The 18,431-nt window shown below is 35.1% G+C and overlaps 1 protein-coding gene across 1 annotated transcript in view; it reads left to right on the plus strand.

Annotated features, from left to right (window-relative positions):
* Window positions 1-13,714, plus strand: part of LOC135214257 (sex peptide receptor-like) — an 86,753-nt gene extending 73,039 nt beyond the window's left edge. Inside the window, exon 2 of the mRNA XM_064248350.1 lies at window positions 11,899-13,714. The gene's annotated coding sequence lies outside the window, so the exon portion shown is untranslated. The remainder of the gene's footprint in view (window positions 1-11,898) is intronic.
* Window positions 13,715-18,431: the final 4,717 nt, after the last annotated feature.

Genomic DNA, 18,431 nt, shown 5'->3' on the forward strand with positions numbered 1-18,431 from the left:
TCCAACTACAATTTCCCACTGTCTCTAAATTTGTACTAATATCTTTTTCATTTATTTATTTATTAATCTTTTGTGCCGAACATCAGTGGTCAGCGGGTAATAAAATACAGGTCATAATTCGCCGATAAGATCTTGCCCGAGACCAGCCGCTAGCACAGGGTGTCCCTTAAGTCCCAGTACCACTACAATTATTTATTGCGCAGAATGGTACTGGGACTTTGTGGACACCCTGTATAATAAGCAGAGAATGAATTAATTATGGTCAGAGATTCAGGATAGTACGTATCGTCCATAGAGTTAGAACTTGACGTCTCGACACCAGTCTTTTTTTTTTATTTTTTTTTTTTTAAGAAAATACATAATTATCTTTTTTCCTGAATAGAGCTGAACTGAATACAGACTTTAGGCCAAAGGCCGAGCACTGGGACCTACGTGGTCATTCAGAGCAGGAAACGAAAATGAGAGTAGGTAGGTCTGAAATATGTAACAGGAGGAAAACCTTGCAGTTGCACTATGACATATTTGTTAAAGGGGGTAGATTGCGAGATGGAGGAGCGATAATATAAATGGAGGTACAGTAAATGGAATGCAAGGGGTATCAGCTAGGGACCGAAGGGGCGCTGCAAAGAACCTTCAGTAAGGCCTACAGTGCACCCCGTGAGATGCACTTCAGGCACTACCCCACCACGGGTTCTTTTTTGTTCTTTTCTGAAGAGCCAAACGTCTTCCCCAGAACTTGAACAGACTTGGAAAAGGGTCGAACGCTTTGAGGAAAAGTAAGGAGTAAGATTAAATATCCATCACTGATGATTCAAGCAATAAATAACAAAGAATCAAATGATATTGGAAAGCTGACGTTACGTTCGAACGTAAATATAATAGAGTGGAAAAAAAGAAATAAATCCATAATGCACTTTTTATGCACGCATATATCTTAATGTATTCCAGTTATATCCAAGATATTGCATATATTTTAATGTATTCCAATTACATCCAAGATATTGCATATATTTTAAAGTGTTCCAGAAATGCACACGCAGAGCTTAATCAAACTGTAATGGAACACCTTAAAAGCACAATTTGTGTTATTTATAACATCTGTTGGCCAACATTTCCATAGCAAACCAACTATTCTGAAACCAAGGGTACAACCCTATCGTTATATTCCATATTAAGATTTACCAGACATTTATTGGAGGATAAGAACGTATAATAATAATAATAATAATAATAATAATAATAATAATAATAATAATAATAATAATAATAATAATAATAATAATAATGCAAGAAACACCAGCTACCTAGCAGTAATAAGTGGTACGAGCACCAACCTGAAGGAGTGATAAAAAACGATCAGGCAAAGATCCTCTGGGACTATGGTATCAGAACAGATAGGGTGATACGTGCAAATAGACCAGACGTGACGTTGATTGACAAAATCAAGAAGAAAGTATCACTCATTTATGTCGCAATACCATGGGACACCAGAGTTGAAGAGAAAGAAAGGGAAAAAATGGATAAGTATCAAGACCTGAAAATAGAAATAAGAAGGATATGGGATATGCCAGTGGAAATTGTACCCATAGTCATAGGAACACTAGGCTCGATCCCAAGATCCCCGAAAAGGTATCTGGAAAAACTAGAGGCTGAAGTAGCTCCAGGACTCATGCAGAAGAGTGGTGCTCCTGGAAACAGCGAAACATAGTAAAAAAAGTGGGAATGGACTCCTAAGGAGGCAGGATGCAACCCGGAACCCACACTATAAATACCAACCAGTCGAATTGGAGGACTGTGATAGACCCCCCCCCCCAAAAAAAAAAAAAAGATATTATATATAGATATAAATATATATTATAGATATAATATATATATAATATATCATATATATATTATATTATATATATATTATATATAAAATATATTATATATATATATACACACACATTTAGGACAGAAACAAATGCATGTACACAATTTGTATATAGTGAATATATATTTTACATTATATTTTATATTTTTATATATATATATATATTAATATATATATATATATATATATAATATATATATATACATATCACTACACATACAAAAGTTAACTCTATACACGCACGCGATCAACACTTTCCTCCGATGGGTGGCGGTGGTGAGGGCTGAGGTGGTGAAATCGATAGGGGACGTGTTGTGACGCCAAGTAATAGCATTAATCAAATAAAAGGGAGGCCGAGGAGCCCCCGAGGGGAGCGGTCGGGTCAGAGAGATACCAGCATCTTCCACCTTTCAGTAGATACACCAGGTGGCCGGCACTAACTCAGTTATCGCAACCTAACCGCACTGCAGGTGCAAAGCATCATCAGTTACAACACACGAAGGAACAAACGTTTAGTCTTGCACGCGCGAGCGCGCAAGAAAATATGTCACAGCACAGTATGCCAACTGCATCTTTCGGTGCGTATCTTGTTATTCACAGGAAAAAAGTAAAATGTAAATACTTATAAGTAAACACGTTCATGTAAAATTGTGTGTTTCTTTTTAAAAAAGTAATATTATAAACATGCGCGCACTACACATATTCATACATACGTGTAAACACACACCCACACTCACGGCATCGTGCTTTAATATCAGTTCACCAACTGCTAGAAAAATCCATATCTAGAACATTCCGAAGTTTATTCGATTCGTAAGAGGAAAAATTAGATCAAAATAATGGCTTTAATTTATTAATTACCCTTCCCATCATTCTCTACATGCAGTATATTTTTTCTGGTATCCTGAGCAAATGTCTTTTTGCTATTATCTATAAAGAAAATATTATACATATATAGATATATCATATATATATATATAATTATATATACATATATGTATCTATGTATATATATAGTATATATATATATATATATATATATATATATATATATATAATATATATATATATATATATATATATATATATATATATATATATTATATATATATATATATATATATATATATATATAGATATATATATATATATACATCATATATATATATATATATATATATATATATATATATATATATATATATATATATATATATATATATATATATATATATATCTATAATGTATATATATATATATATATATATGATATATATATCTATATATATATATATATATATATATATATATGTATATATATATATATATATATAATATATATATAATATATATATATATATATATATATATATATATATATGGAGTCAGGACCAGCTTCTATAACATTTCCCCCTCTATATAAGGTTTTACACTACGACAATGGAAAAACAATGCAAAAACTGTAATGACTTATCTTTTGTTAGCCCTTATATAGATATTACGATGTTCATGGCAATATATATCTAAAAAAATCTTATTTTACAACCGGTCAAGGTAAATTGAATTTTAAACAAAGGAATTACATTTGTCAACCACCAGGAATTTGGGAATTTCCACAAGGTTATACAACTGGTCAAGGCTCAAATGGAATTTCCACAAGGAATAAATTGTCACAAGAATTTGAATTTCCACACGGAATTTGGTGCAGTGCATTACCACTTGGTCTTTCAAGGTTGTCACCATCGAAGCCAAAATTGAAATTCAATGTTTTCTGACTCGGAACTATGAATCTATGAAGTCTGGCATTTCCAAACAACATAAAATTAATCTGCATATATATACCATATGTCAGTGCAACTTTAAACACACACACACACACACACATACATATATATATATATATATATATATATATATATATATATATATATATATATATATATATGACTGGTAAAAATGTTCTGTAAACAAACAGAATTCCATCTAATAAAAGGAGCCCATAAAAACACCAAAATGTAGAGAGAAAAGTACTATATTTCAGACTGCTGTCTCCCTCTTCAGATAGATGATTGAGAAAAGTTTACAGAAAAGGTGGTATTTATACCAAGACGGTCCATCCACAGGTAAGCCCAATTTAGGTCACCCCCCACTGATAATGCTTCCTTTAATCTTCTTAAGTGTTGGTTGAATGAAAACCTTTTCGATCGTATCTGAAATCCATGCTCCTTTTGAGATGTTCATTACCTGCCTCTCTTTTTATTAAGGCCGATTCCATTATTTGACTCTTGTACCGGCAGTTGCTGCTATAAATTACACGTGACAAATTCCAGTTTTATTCTATGGTTATGTTCATTTATATGGTTGAAAATAGCCGAGTTCTGTTTTGTCCATACCTAACTGACCGCTTGTGTTGTATTAATCTCTGGGGAAGTGATTTACCTGTAAATCCGATGTAAGATTGGTCATAGTCCTGGCATGGGATCTCGTAAACCCCAGTGTCCTTGGGAGATGTCTTTTGTTGGACGTTAATCAGGGATTTGGCTAAGGTGTTTGGGTAAGTAAATGCAAAAGGGTTAGATTTTCCGAGGGTGTGGGTTACTCTCTTAATCGTGTCCAGGTGAGGAATTTTTATTTTATTGTTGGGTGTATCTCTGGTCTTGTCTTTAGGGGGTCGGTAGAAAATTACGTTTGCTTTGTGAATTGCTTTCTCGATTATATGGTCAGGATACTTTAAAGACGAAAGTTGCTTGCAAATTAGTTCAAATTCTTTTTCCAGGAATTCTGGGGAACAGATTCGTAAGGCTCTTAAGAACAGGTTGCTAGCTACACCTATCTTGATAGTAATGTCGTGATAGCTAAAGTAGTGAATGTATGAAAGTGAGAACGTTGGTTTTCTGTATATGGTAAATTTGTATTCTGTCGTGTCTCTGATTATTAAAACATCAGGAAAAGGAATTTTATTGTCTGTTTCCCATTCAACTTTAAATTTGATGCTGGGCACTAATGCGTTTAATTTTGAGAGGAATTAATTAAAATTGCCCCACCTATTATCCCAAAATGTTAGGATATCATCCACATATCTCATCCACAGCATGTTTTTGGGTTTTATTGCATTTATTACTGTAGTTTCAAAGTATTCCATGCACAGATTGGCTAAAACAGGACTTAAAGGAATACCCATACTACACCCGACTTTTTGCTTGTAGAAAGATTCCCCGAATGAATACTTATTGATGCACATAATTCAACTAACTTTATTTATTTTGTCAAGCGCCAATGGAAATGATCTGAATAGGGGATAATTTTTCCCTTAAAAACTGGAAGAAAACGTCCTGTACTGGTACTTTTGTGAAATAGGGAGTCTACGTCAAGGCTTAAAAGTTTTATGTTGTAAAGTGGTATATGTGCTTCTCTGAATTTGTGACAAAAATCTTCCGAATGTTTAATGTGACTGGGAAAACAAGTGCCTAAAAAAGGGGAAAGGAGGCCAGCTAACCATTTAGAAATTTTGTAATTGAAAGCTCCGGCACATGAAACGATGGGTCTGAATGGAAGATTGTCTTTGTGAGTTTTGGGAAGGCCATAAAAGTAGGGTAATTTAGGATTAATTACTTTAAATTTCTCTAATTATTCAATACTCTTTTTGTCTTGGCCAATTAATCTTACTTTCCGGAAAAATTCTGTGGAAACGTTTTGGAGGGGATTTTTCGTCAGTTTTTCGTAAGTGTTTGTGTCGCTAAGGAGCTGGTTGATTTTGTCGAGTTAGAAGTCTTTGTCCAATATTACGATTTTGCCGTCTTTGTCGGATCTACTTATTATAACATCTAACTTTTTTAGTGAGTGGATGGCTATCATGAATCTGCGGGGAACAGGATATTTCTTATGTAGGTCAGTTAAAGCATTTAATAACACTCCTTTTAAACATATCTCTTCACGGCTGTTGTTTTTGTCAGATATGAATTTATCAAAAGCCACTATGAAGTGTAGGTTGTTTTTGCGGTCTGGCATAAGGGCAAAGGATAAGCCTAAATTTAAAACTAAATGTTGATTTACAGTAAGGGGGGTGTTGGATAAGTTTAAAACTTTGTCTTGTTGCTGAAGATTATTCCATGCGCTATTGTCTATTAGGTTATTTAACTTGCGTAAAAGTCTGTTGGAATGAGTCACGCTATTATAGGCAACAATGTCGGAAACAGAATGGAATCAGATACCTGTATATGTGGTCGTTAGTGAGGAGGCGAAGATTAGACTGAGTTCCATATATCACTCTGCGTAGTACGAAGATGTCGTTTTTTCGTATTGGTGATTCTTTCCTCCAGGAAAATCTGTGTTGATAGAGGGAAGGGTCCGATTGCAGAGTCCATCTCCCGAATCCGTACATTTTTGTTAGTACAAGTGTAATTTTCTAATTTTCTACCGACCCCTAAAGACAAGACCAGAGATAACACCCAACAATAAAAAATAAACAAAAATTTCCTCACCTGGACACGATTAAGAGAGTAACCCACACCCTCGGAAAATCTAACCCTTTTGCATTTACTTACCCAAACACCTTGAGCCAAATCCCTGATTAACGTCCAACAAAACGAACATCTCCCAAGGACACTGGGGTTTACGAGATCCGCATGCCAGGACTATGACCAATCTTACATCGGATTTACAGGTAAATCACGTTCCCCAGAGATTAATACAACACAAGCGGTCAGTTAGGTATGGACAACAGAACTTGGCTATTTTCAACCATATAAATGAACATAAACCATAGAATAAACTGGAATTTGTCACGTGTAATTTATAGCAGCAACTGCGGTACAAGAGTCAAATGATGGAATCGGCCTTAATAAAAGAGAGGCAGGTAATGAACATCTCAAAAGGGGCATGGATTTCAGATACGATCGAAAAGGTTTTCATTCAACCAACACTTAAGAAGATTAAAGGAAGATTATCAGCGGGGGTGACCTAAATTGGCTTGCCTGTGGATGGACCTCTCTGTGGTATAAATACCACCTTTTCTGTAAACTTTTCTCATTCATCTACCTGAAGAGGGAGACAGCAGTCTCTGAAATATAGTACTTTTCTCTCTATATTTTGGTGTTTTTTATGGCTCCAGAGTGTTCATAAAAATCCCAGTACGGCATTACAAGTATTTATTGCTCAGAATGGTACTGGGAATTTATGGACAACCTGTACATATGCCTGCCTGTAAGGATAGGAGGACAAAGACAGTACATATATATATATATATATATATATATATATATATATATTATATATATATATATATATATATATATATATATATATATGTGGTATGTATTTGTGTGCGAACTAACATTTACGTCGGCAAGTTTACACGCATGAAGAGAGAGAGAGAGAGAGAGAGAGAGAGAGAGAGAGAGAGAGATAATAGTCCGTGACACACCACAACGAAGAGGAAGGCGCAAAGAAACACATTCTTGTCACATGGGCGTGGAAAAGCCAAACACAGACGGAGATGAGAGGTGTTGAAATGTGCTACCACATGGAACAAATGGGATTATGAAGAGAGAGAGAGAGAGAGAGAGAGAGAGAGAGATTTGAATTCTCACGTGCAAACAATGATTCATTTGTCACATTCCGGATATGAATGGAAGGGCGGTGGAGTAGGAGGGAGGCGGGAGTGAGGGAGGTGGTACGGTTTATCAAATAATAATAATCTATAAAGAAAAAAATTATTCTCGACGACAGTTAACTATTTAAAAAGGGGGAAAGTGACTTCTCGACAAAAATAATAGCTGATGACTGGATATAAATGGTGGGAGGGAGGGTGTAGGTGTTTGTTAAGATTACTTTAAAAAAATGAAACTCTTTAACGAGAGAATGAAACTCGACGATAGTTAATGATTTAAAAAGAGGGGAAAGTGACTTTATAAAAAAAAGTAGGTAATGACTTTAAGGCGGGAGTAATTTTGGAAAAATAAATCGAAGTCTACAGAGCTGGTGATTTGGGATGAAGGCAAAAGTTAAATGGGACAAGCGTGGCAGGTGCTTGGGGGTGATTGGAGATTCTCGGTCACACCTGGTGAAGGGTTGTTGGTAAATTTGACACAGCAATGAAGGTCGAAGAGAAGCAATGCGATTGGGAGCGACGGGATAAACGTTTGTGTAACGCAAAAGGAAAATGTTTTGCTTTCAGAAAGCTTAATTTTTTTAAACTTAAAGAAAAAAGTAGAATAAAACACAGAGGGCATTCACTCGGAAATACCTGAATTTGAGAAGGGGTTTAGTGAATAAAATAAGACATCACGTCTTACGACAGAGATGAGAGATCAGAACGCCACCAACACTTGTTCAAGTTACAGAAGAAAAAAAATCGAAAAAAAGGTTCTTTACTGAATAGACCAAAACATCCAAGTTTACATAAAAAAAAAAAAAAAAAAAAAACGCGGTAGGATGGTTTCAAGCTAAACACTGGAGGAGAGAGAAGAGAGAGAGAGCGAGAGAGAGAAGGAGCGAGGAGTGAGGAGAGAGAGAGAGGGGAGGGGGGGGGGGGGGCTTTACGTCCCGATAAGGGGTTCAATGAACTGACTTTTCGTGTGATCGGAAATTGCGTCGGATAACCTACTTCCCTATCCAGGTTATAAAAAAAAACTCTTTGTTTAACTCTGCTAGCTCAAGATTACCAGCTGAAGACACAGAATGTGAAAGCGAAAGGAAGAGATGTTTGGATTAACATGGAATTAAACGGGTTTACCAGTCTTCGTAAAGAACTTAAGGGGGAGGGGGACACTTACGAGTAAACTGTGAACATTGATCACAAACTAACAACAGAAAAAGATAAATATACATATATGCATTTATGTATGCATGCGTGTGCGCGTGCCTAACCATTCATATAATTCCACCTCTACGCAATACTGTTCGCGTATAATTATGTCTGAAAACTGACGTAAAAGAACTAGCCTGCGAACGGGGTTTCAAACAATCATTTGACAGGAATCACCCGACAAATATGACCTTAATACTCCTTGCATTCCACACGCATTGTTTTCCCCCCAGTCTGAATAACAGCCAGAAAGGGCATCTATCGTTTAAGCCACACCAATTGTGCAGAACTAAATTTATAGAACAAGAACAAAATATTCTGCTTTCCCTGCGTGTGAAAAATGAGACCAGAAAAAGGACTGGGAGTCTGCAGCTTCCTATAATCCCTTCATTCCTGAATGCTGCAAATAGTTCTCAGAGAAAGAACGGAATTGGAGTGAAAAAAAAGAAGTTCTTCAGAATGAAAAACCAAGAGTTGAAGAAAAAGATGGACGCCTGGCATGTTGGCAACAATAAGCAGGTCAACGACCGACCAACGAGGGTTATTTTGGCCTGAAAGAAGACCTCAAATAATCATTTTCTTAACTCTTGGAAATAAAAAAAAAAAGTTGATTGGCAATCTCCTGTTCAATAACTCTGAAGGAACGAGGACAACAGCACGTGTCATGCTTGACAAATGAAGCTTTTCCCACCGTGAAAAATTGCGTTTGAATTTTCTTTCCGCCAGGGCAGGTAAATCAAAACACGCAAGCTAAAACTGGAGCAATTTTTTTTCTTTTTTTTTTTTTCTTTTTGTCAGAAAAGTCTACTGCAAGGAAGTCGACAACATGTTTGAAGAAAGTATCATTTCATCCTGAAGAGTTGTCCTCTTTCTTCGGGTAGAATTATTGTATAATTTCTTTAAAACTCCAAATCAGTTCAAACACTATTGCTTTTTTTTTGTGGTGTAGTGGTTTCAGGAAAGATGCGCTAAAAACTTTCCTGACGAATAAATGAATCAGCGTATAGTCAGCTCAAGCCGAACTTAACTGTTCCTTTGTCAAAGCATCTAATTAATAAATAAAAAGACTCGAATCATGTTTCTAATTGTCAGTATAATCATGATCCAATTTTCTTCCTCGTTAAGAAAATTATTGAAAACGTCCAGGAATGACTATTTTATTTCTCCCCTCAAGCCGTCTGACGATTTGCTTTCTTCTCTCCTTAAATCATTCATGCTTCACCTCCTTGTCGAATGAATCCTTTAACACGGCCAAATCTGACGAGTAGTATTTTATATCCTTCGTTAAGCAACCTAATGGTCTCCTTTCTTCTCTCCTAAACAAATGAACGAACTTAATTAAATAATTAAAACCGATCCAACGCCTTCCCTTGTTAAAACGAGGTCGAGAAAGCGGTCCGCCAGGAAGAAATTAGAAATTGATGGTCTGCGCCTCTCTAAACATTAATAATGAACCGTGTCGCCTTAATTAATGTCAGTCTTGATATCTAAAGTGTCGGGGGGAGGGACAGAGACGCAGGGATAACTCAGCGCATTGTTTTACTGTCACTCGAGACGCCTTGAGATGTGTCGTCTGCTGTGCAGCATATACTCGTGTATGTGTATGTGTATGTGTGTTTGTGTGTATTATATATATATATATATATATAGTATATATATATATATATATATATATAATATACTATATATAGATAGTATATATGACGAAGCATCAAGCTACAAATGTCCTTTAATGTCCAATTCGCTCTTACCTCGGATCGGATTTAATATATTTTTCGTATGTTAAAAACCGAAAAAAACGGGGAAGGGGAATTTTTTAGTTGATAATTAATATCGTACCCTCCCGTGGATTCGAACGCCAGCGGACAGACAAGAGGTAGCAATATCAGGACTGAAGTGTGTGAATGAATTTTTATCATATTACCGTGATTTATATACAGACTTTAAGCTACAAATGGCTTTTAATATCCAATTCGCTCTACCTCGAAAATAATATATGTTTATATATATGTAAACTGAAAGGGAATTTTTTAGTTGATAAGCAGTTCATTGTCTCATGGCTCGAACCACCGAACACGAGAACTCACGACGTACAGCGACACCTTAGCCTATCGGCTAGAAAAGCTATAGGCTTAGGCATCACTGTACGTCATGACTTCTCGTGTTTGGTGGTTCGAGCTCATGAGACGACGAACTTCTTATCAAATGGAATATTACCCTTCGGTTTACATATGTATATATGTATATATATATATATATATATATATATATATATATATATAATATATATATATATATATATATTATTTCCGAGGTAACGTAAATTGGATATTAAACGAGTTTTGTGAATCAAAACAATTTCATTTCCATTCTTCCATAATTCGTATTAACACATGTTTTCCCATATTCTTGATTTATCACAATCCTCATAAGCTTATTTATCACATTTACTCTCGACTTCTCTCCATCTCAGGCAAACATTTTCAAACTCGTATGCCTGATTTCTCCAGCTTATTTTCTACCATCAGTCTGCTATGGAACATCTGCAGACATCAACTTTTTGACACTCCAATCATGACTAATATTCTTATCCCATAACTTTGCATGTACACCCCTACTGCTTTTTTTTTCGTATAAAGATACTGAAAACCCATAGATGGAGATATGACACAACCCTTGTCTCATACCATTTTCAACACAAACCAGTCACTCTCCAGCCTACATATTCTTACAAAAGTTTCAACTTCAACTTCATTGTAAAAATGTTGAACTGTTCTCTAATCATCTAACGTCTAAAACCCTAAATTCTTAATTCCCTCACATTTCCTCTATGTTGATTCTGTCACAGGTATATATATATATATATCATATATAATATATATATATATATATATATATATATATATATATATATATATATATATATACCGTAGGATCATATATATATATATATATATATATATATATATATATATATATATATATATATAGTATGTATATAGTATATATATATATATATTATATATATATATGTAATATATATATATATATATATATATATATTATATATATATATATATATATATATATATATAACCTGTGAGGATCATACTTAGCTCTAATTACATAACTATCACAATTTATCCCAATCAATTCAAATGATACAACAAATGCCTATTCCCAATCTACGAAACTAACTAACAACAAATATCTGTTCCAGAGACTGGAGGCAGCGAGTTCCCTAATCGAACTGGAAGAAGACGAAGACGATGATTCCATGAGACGTCAGGGAACTCTTTCACAGCTGCGTCCAACAGGAGAAGACTTACTGCAACCCAAAACGAAATGATGCCCACGCGCGGACTGAACGCAGCCACTCTGGTTACTAACAGCAGCATCCACTCTACCTACCCGGGTGCCTTTTGGGTTCGCTAACAACGGATGACAGCATCGACGCAGTAAAAATATAAACAAAACAAACACCCTCCCTGGAAAGTAAGAGATATTTCTCTACTCCACTCAACGGGGACAGCAATGAAGCTCATTTCGACTTTACCACATTCTTTATTTTTTATTTATTTTTCATTTTTTTTACCGATGATGTTGTGTCAGTGTTACAAAATAGTTTTACATAGATGAGAAACTGTGCGGGCTAACACGCCCTTGATTGTACGAAACGATTCCATGAAATTAGTCCGTTGAAGTTCCACGCAATGTTCCTGGAACGCGGCCGATCCTCTTACTGACTTGGCTGGAGCGTTTCTCCAGCATCAAATGTTACGCAGTCAAACAGGCTTATTAAGTATCCTCGTAGATGAAATGCACCTTTAGGTAACGTGTAACGTTGTACACTCCCGTGTAATTCCTGTACGTGCCACAGAGAAAAAAACGTTCTCAGACGGCGTGATTCTGTATTTCGGTTAAACACTGTGAGAGAGACGAGTACGTACTACAAGGTCACCTAAGGTCACCTGGCATGTACCAAAAGCATGACGAAGTCAACTTGTGCGACTGGGAATGCGTGTGTGTTAGTGTGTGCGTGTCTCTGGGACATTCGATGACGGTATCTGTCACTGCTGTGGTGTTTGCTGTTTCTTAACGAATAGAAATACATGTACATAAAATGTTAGACTTCCATCTACGACGTTCAAGTTTCTTTTAGACAGCTACTTCATACGTGAGAAATATTAAGCAGTGAAACAGGCAATGAATGATGTCGCTGATTCGCCAAGAATACTAAAATATCTGATAAATTGGGAATAATAATTAAAAAGAATTTGGACCGTGTGATTCTTCTTAGTATTTACATACATCTTTGTGAGTTCTGACTACAGTCCAGACTTTCTTCCCCAGTCTGTGAGTTCTGTCCACAGTCCAGGCTTTCACTATCAGCAAAATAACTGTTTCCGAAAATATTTCACTGCACTGATCAAATATCTCCTGAATATTTCCCATTGGAAAGCTTCAACACTGTTCTTTTACCTATCACCTGCATCATTCGATAGTTTATCTAAATCATACGAAATGAAAAGATGGGTACTTAAAAGCCATGGCACAGGTTACCCATTGGACCGAAAATGCTTTTATCTTCAAACCAATTAAAATGGACAGTAAGTAACCCACAGAGAATCGTGATAATCAGCGACAGTAATCTTCCAAATTCCATAAATCCCTCAGAGAGAGAGAGAGAGAGAGAGAGAGAGAGAGAGAGAGAGAGAGAGAGAGAGAGAGAGGTGTGTGTCTCAGTATGGGTGGATTCGGTGGGTAGGCTGGGAGAGGGGGCGACGCTCCCCTCCCACCCCCATGAAATTAAACTGGTCAACCCTTCATACGTAGCTGAGCCCCGTTTGCATGAAGAGCTAACCAGTTTAGCCATCTCAATTCCAAATAAAAAAAAAAGAATGCTGTTCATAAGTACTGTTCAAATCGCTGTTCACGAGCCACGAAGACAGAAAAGCTGGCTGGCCAGAAGCAGCGATGCCTCGGAGAGGTCTTCGTGTCCTTGAGTGTGAAGATAGACCAAATAATAAAAATAATCGTTGTTTCTCTTTGCGTGTGAGAATAGACAAGAGGAAAATCGTTGTTTCTTAGCTCCTTTCGAAAATGGAATAGAGACAACCACTCCAACTCCCGAATGTGGAGAGATCTTCATGTACTGAATGTGAAAGCGACTCGCTTTATTGATATACATAATATATATATACTGTATTTCATGTGATACGCTTAATGTTTTGGTCGGAAGTGTACAGGAAGATGAAAAATAACGCAGATCACACGGGAGAGCCAAATGATAACCTTTCTCCCATCTATTTCGTTTCTAAATTCCGTCTGAAAATGTACGTTTACTTTTCCGTTCATTTCCCTGTCAATTATTTTCTGTGATACTATTCAACAATTCTTTCCCAGAGACTACATATATAAGTCTTTGGTTTCTTTCAGTGTCAAGTCCGTTTCCTGGGACCACATATTCCCATTGAACTTTCACCCACCCACTCAAGTATTGTATAGTTACAGTTCTTTCGCATTTTTCAAAAAAAAGAAGCTTGGTTATTTTTTACTTCTCTGCTCTGACGAGTCAAGTTATTTTTCTCCAGTTCTTGTACCACTCCGACCTTATGGAGGTGTGCTAATAAACCTATTGCTCACGGTACAGTGACACGCTGTACCTGTGTTTGTAAATATATATAGTAAATATATTATATAGAGGTAAATTCATTATTACAAAAAAACGCAGTTCTGTATGAAACGTGTCGGTTATTACACATGTAAAATAAAAGAATAAATCTATGTATAGAGAAGTATATATATATACAATGGAATTATATCAGTAGATTGCATATTCACTAAACTGTAGTGGTTAGACACCGCTATAGTGTTGTAAACGCATAAGCGTTCATTCATACATTTTCCTATTCTATATTTCTAATGATACCTGCAAATACCTGTAACTTCTTTTTTTTCAGGTGTTGTACACACGCATAAAAACATACATACACATGCATTTATGTAAATACACACATCCATATATACGAAAACTTTCATTTCTTTACTACGACGGCTTATTCATTAAAGGCTTGAGAATATATATATATATATATATATATATATATATATATATATATATATATATATATATATATATATATTATATATATATTATATTTCGACTCCTTATGACATTCTGTTCTTTCTCGACATGAAATATTTTAAGTAAATTGTAATATTTCTTAAAAGCACAAGTGCATGTCTTTGTTTACGCTTTTATGTCATACTGTTTTTTTCTGTGCAAAGTTGGATAATTTAGTACTGATTACAAAAAAGAATTACAGACTAGGTGGTGACAGGAATAACAAAACTTGCTGAAACTATCACCAAGATAGCGATGTGAATAACAGCATATGCTGAAATTATCACCAAGATAGCGATGCTAATAACAACACACGCTGAAACTGTCACGAAGATAGCTATGCGAATAACAGCACATACTGAAACTATCATGAAGAAACCGCTGTAAATAACAACACATACTGAAACTGTCATGAAGACAGCGCTGCGAATAACAGCACAAGCTGCAACTATCACTAACATAGCGATGCTAATAACAGCACATGCTGCAACTATCACCAACATAGCAATGCTAATAACAGCACATGCTGCAACTATCGCCAACATAGCAATGCTAATAACAGCATATGCTGCAACTATCACCAACATAGCAATGCTAATAACAGCACATGCTGAAACTGTCATGAAGATAGAGCTGCGAATAACAGCACATGATGAAACTATCACGAAGATAGCTATGCTAATAAGAGCAAATGCAGAATTTATCACGAAGATAGCGACGTGAATAACACCACATGCTGAAACTCTGATGGCAAAGTCGTGAAGATAGTAATGTGAATCATAGCAAATACCTTAGAGGGAGCTATGTTATCTTGGCATGATTTAAAATATATCAGTTTCTCTGCTGATTACCTGATAAATTGAGATGGCCGTCTTCGCATTTCTTTTCATATTCATAATGATCGTGTTAGACTTCATTAAGCTTCCAATTTGTTTATATTCTATATTTCATTCTTTTAAAGGAGTTTCTATCGAAATTCATCCAATTCTACACTTTCTTACGCAAATTTCATTTTTCCAGTATTCATGAATAACTTGGCCCTTATGACACCACAGCATCTTATTTCTTGAAGATAAAGAGATGCAGTTATCCACACAAAGACTGAACAATATAATTAATAGAATAATTATCGTCACATAGGTTAAATCCTCATTCTCCCCTAACCACAAAAATTTCAGGTGCTCATTAACGCAATATAATTCACTAAGTGAAAAAATAAAAAACATAAAAAGAAAAAAAGACTGCAAGGGTAAAAGTGACCACCACTGAATGCCACACTGCCATGGCATATGAACCCCGCAACTAATAGAGACTAATTCCAGCCACATCGTACCAAACATCAAAGCTTGGAAAACTCAAGAAGACTCCGTAATGAATCCCAAATGAAGGGAATAAACGAGTGTGATAAATCATTCCATGAATTCGCAGGGACGCGATTCCCATTCCTAAGAGTCGAGACGATTCCGACTCGACGCCTCGAACGAAGACGAAGGCACACAAAGTATTCCCATCTGTCACCGAAGGAGGAGGAGGAGAGAGAGAGAGAGAGAGAGAGAGAGAGAGAGAGAGAGATGATAAATATTAGATAATATAAACAAAGCCAAGATAGAGGAAAAACGAGAAAGAGAAATAAGATAAGCATTAGGTAATACAAGCGAGAGAGAGACAGAGGCAGAGAGACAGGGAGAGATGATAAATATTAGATAATATGAACGAAGCCAAGATAGAGGAAAAACAAAAGGGGGAAATACGATAAACATTAGATAATGCAAGCGAAGGGAAGAGAGAGAGAGAGAGAGAGAGAGAGAGAGACGCCCCATCACCTCATGACACTTGGCTTCGTCTCCAAGTTCACCGCTATCTGACGCTTGTGACACAAATTTTGTGTCCTGTGTCTGTGTTGTGTGTGTGTGGGGGGGGGGGGGGGGGGGGGGGGGGGGGGGGGGGGGGGGGGGGGGGGGGTGTCACTCGGCGAGAAGGAAAGTCCATCAACATAAATCTCCACCTTCTTCAGCCACGATAATCAATAACTTTCACGGTCTTAGAGAGATTGAAAAGAAATGCGAATGGTGCGGAGAGCAAATGCACAGGTTATGATGACTTTGACACACACACCACCAACACACACACACACACACACACACATATATATATATATATATATATATATATATATATATATATATATATATATATAAAATATATATATATGTGTATTTATATAATAATAGAATATATATATATAATATATATATATATATAATATATATATATATATATATATATATATAATATATATACATACATACATATTATAATATATATATATATATATAATAATATATATATATATATTATATATATATATATATATATATATATCTATATATATATATATATAAATTTATAATATATACTAGTGTATATATATATATATATATATATATATATATATACGTAAATATATTTTTTATTTGTACATATATATACAATATATATATATATTATATATATATATATATATACTATAAATATAATATATATATATATATATATATATATATAATATATATATACACATAAACCTTATCCTCAAGTTATCAATAATTCCCCTCTTGCAAAATCTACCAAATGGAAATGGATGATTTTTTTTCTCGAAAATTACCACCGATTTTATATATATTTGAAAAGCCTTATAGGCTGTCAACTTAGAATCTACAAAAAATGAGGCAATAAACAACAATAGTTTAGGTCTCCTTATGAACCCTTATCAACAAATAAAAGCAACAGAGAGCATCAGAGAACAGAAGAATGTTTCTTAGTCGTTAAAACGAAAGGTTAAAAATGCTGGCCATTTTGAATTATTATAAAAGGTTAAAAAAAAAAAGCTACTGGAAAAACTGTGGGTACATTTTCAAGCTTCCCTCAACAACAAGGAATAAAAAACGAAACTGCAAAAAACAAGACGACAATAAATAAAACAAAATGGACTTACAAGGTATTTCACAGTCCAACGTCGAACGCTGAAAGTTTTAAGCTACAGGAAAAAACAAAAAAGTAAAAATAAATAAGGTTTAGATTCTCGCCCCAACAATAGAAAAAAACTAAATATATGAATAGAAAATTAAAAACTAGAAGAAAAAAAACTTCGAAGCTTACACCATCGTCCAAGACCTTTTAACATTCATAGGTCGACACCAACGACTAAAAGAAAAGAAAAAAAAAAAAAAAAAAAAAACTCGAAATTCACAACATCGCCCAAGCCCTTTTAACATTCAAAGGTCGACACCACCAAATAAAAAAAAAAACCCTAAAAAAAAAAAAAAAAAAAAAAAAAAAAAGCAGAATTCCAACCGAAGCCTTTCTTGTCTAAAGCCGAGAGAGAGAGAGAGAAAAAAAAACCTGTCACCACCAAATTTTCAGCCCGAAGGAAACACCAGTCAGTACCAATTTGTCCTCGTTTCTGAAAATAATTTTTTCCAGAGAAATAAAACAAAATCCACATAAAAAATGGCAACTTGATCTCACTGCTCAGCTTTGTGTTACTTGCTTGTGCTAATAAAATCAGTCAATTTAGAGTGTTTTGTTTCATCATCCTTTCTTGGTGTTAATATTGACGCCGTTTC

Source organism: Macrobrachium nipponense, chromosome 19 (assembly GCF_015104395.2).
Source record: "Macrobrachium nipponense isolate FS-2020 chromosome 19, ASM1510439v2, whole genome shotgun sequence".
In the NCBI taxonomy this organism is placed as follows: domain Eukaryota; kingdom Metazoa; phylum Arthropoda; class Malacostraca; order Decapoda; family Palaemonidae; genus Macrobrachium; species Macrobrachium nipponense.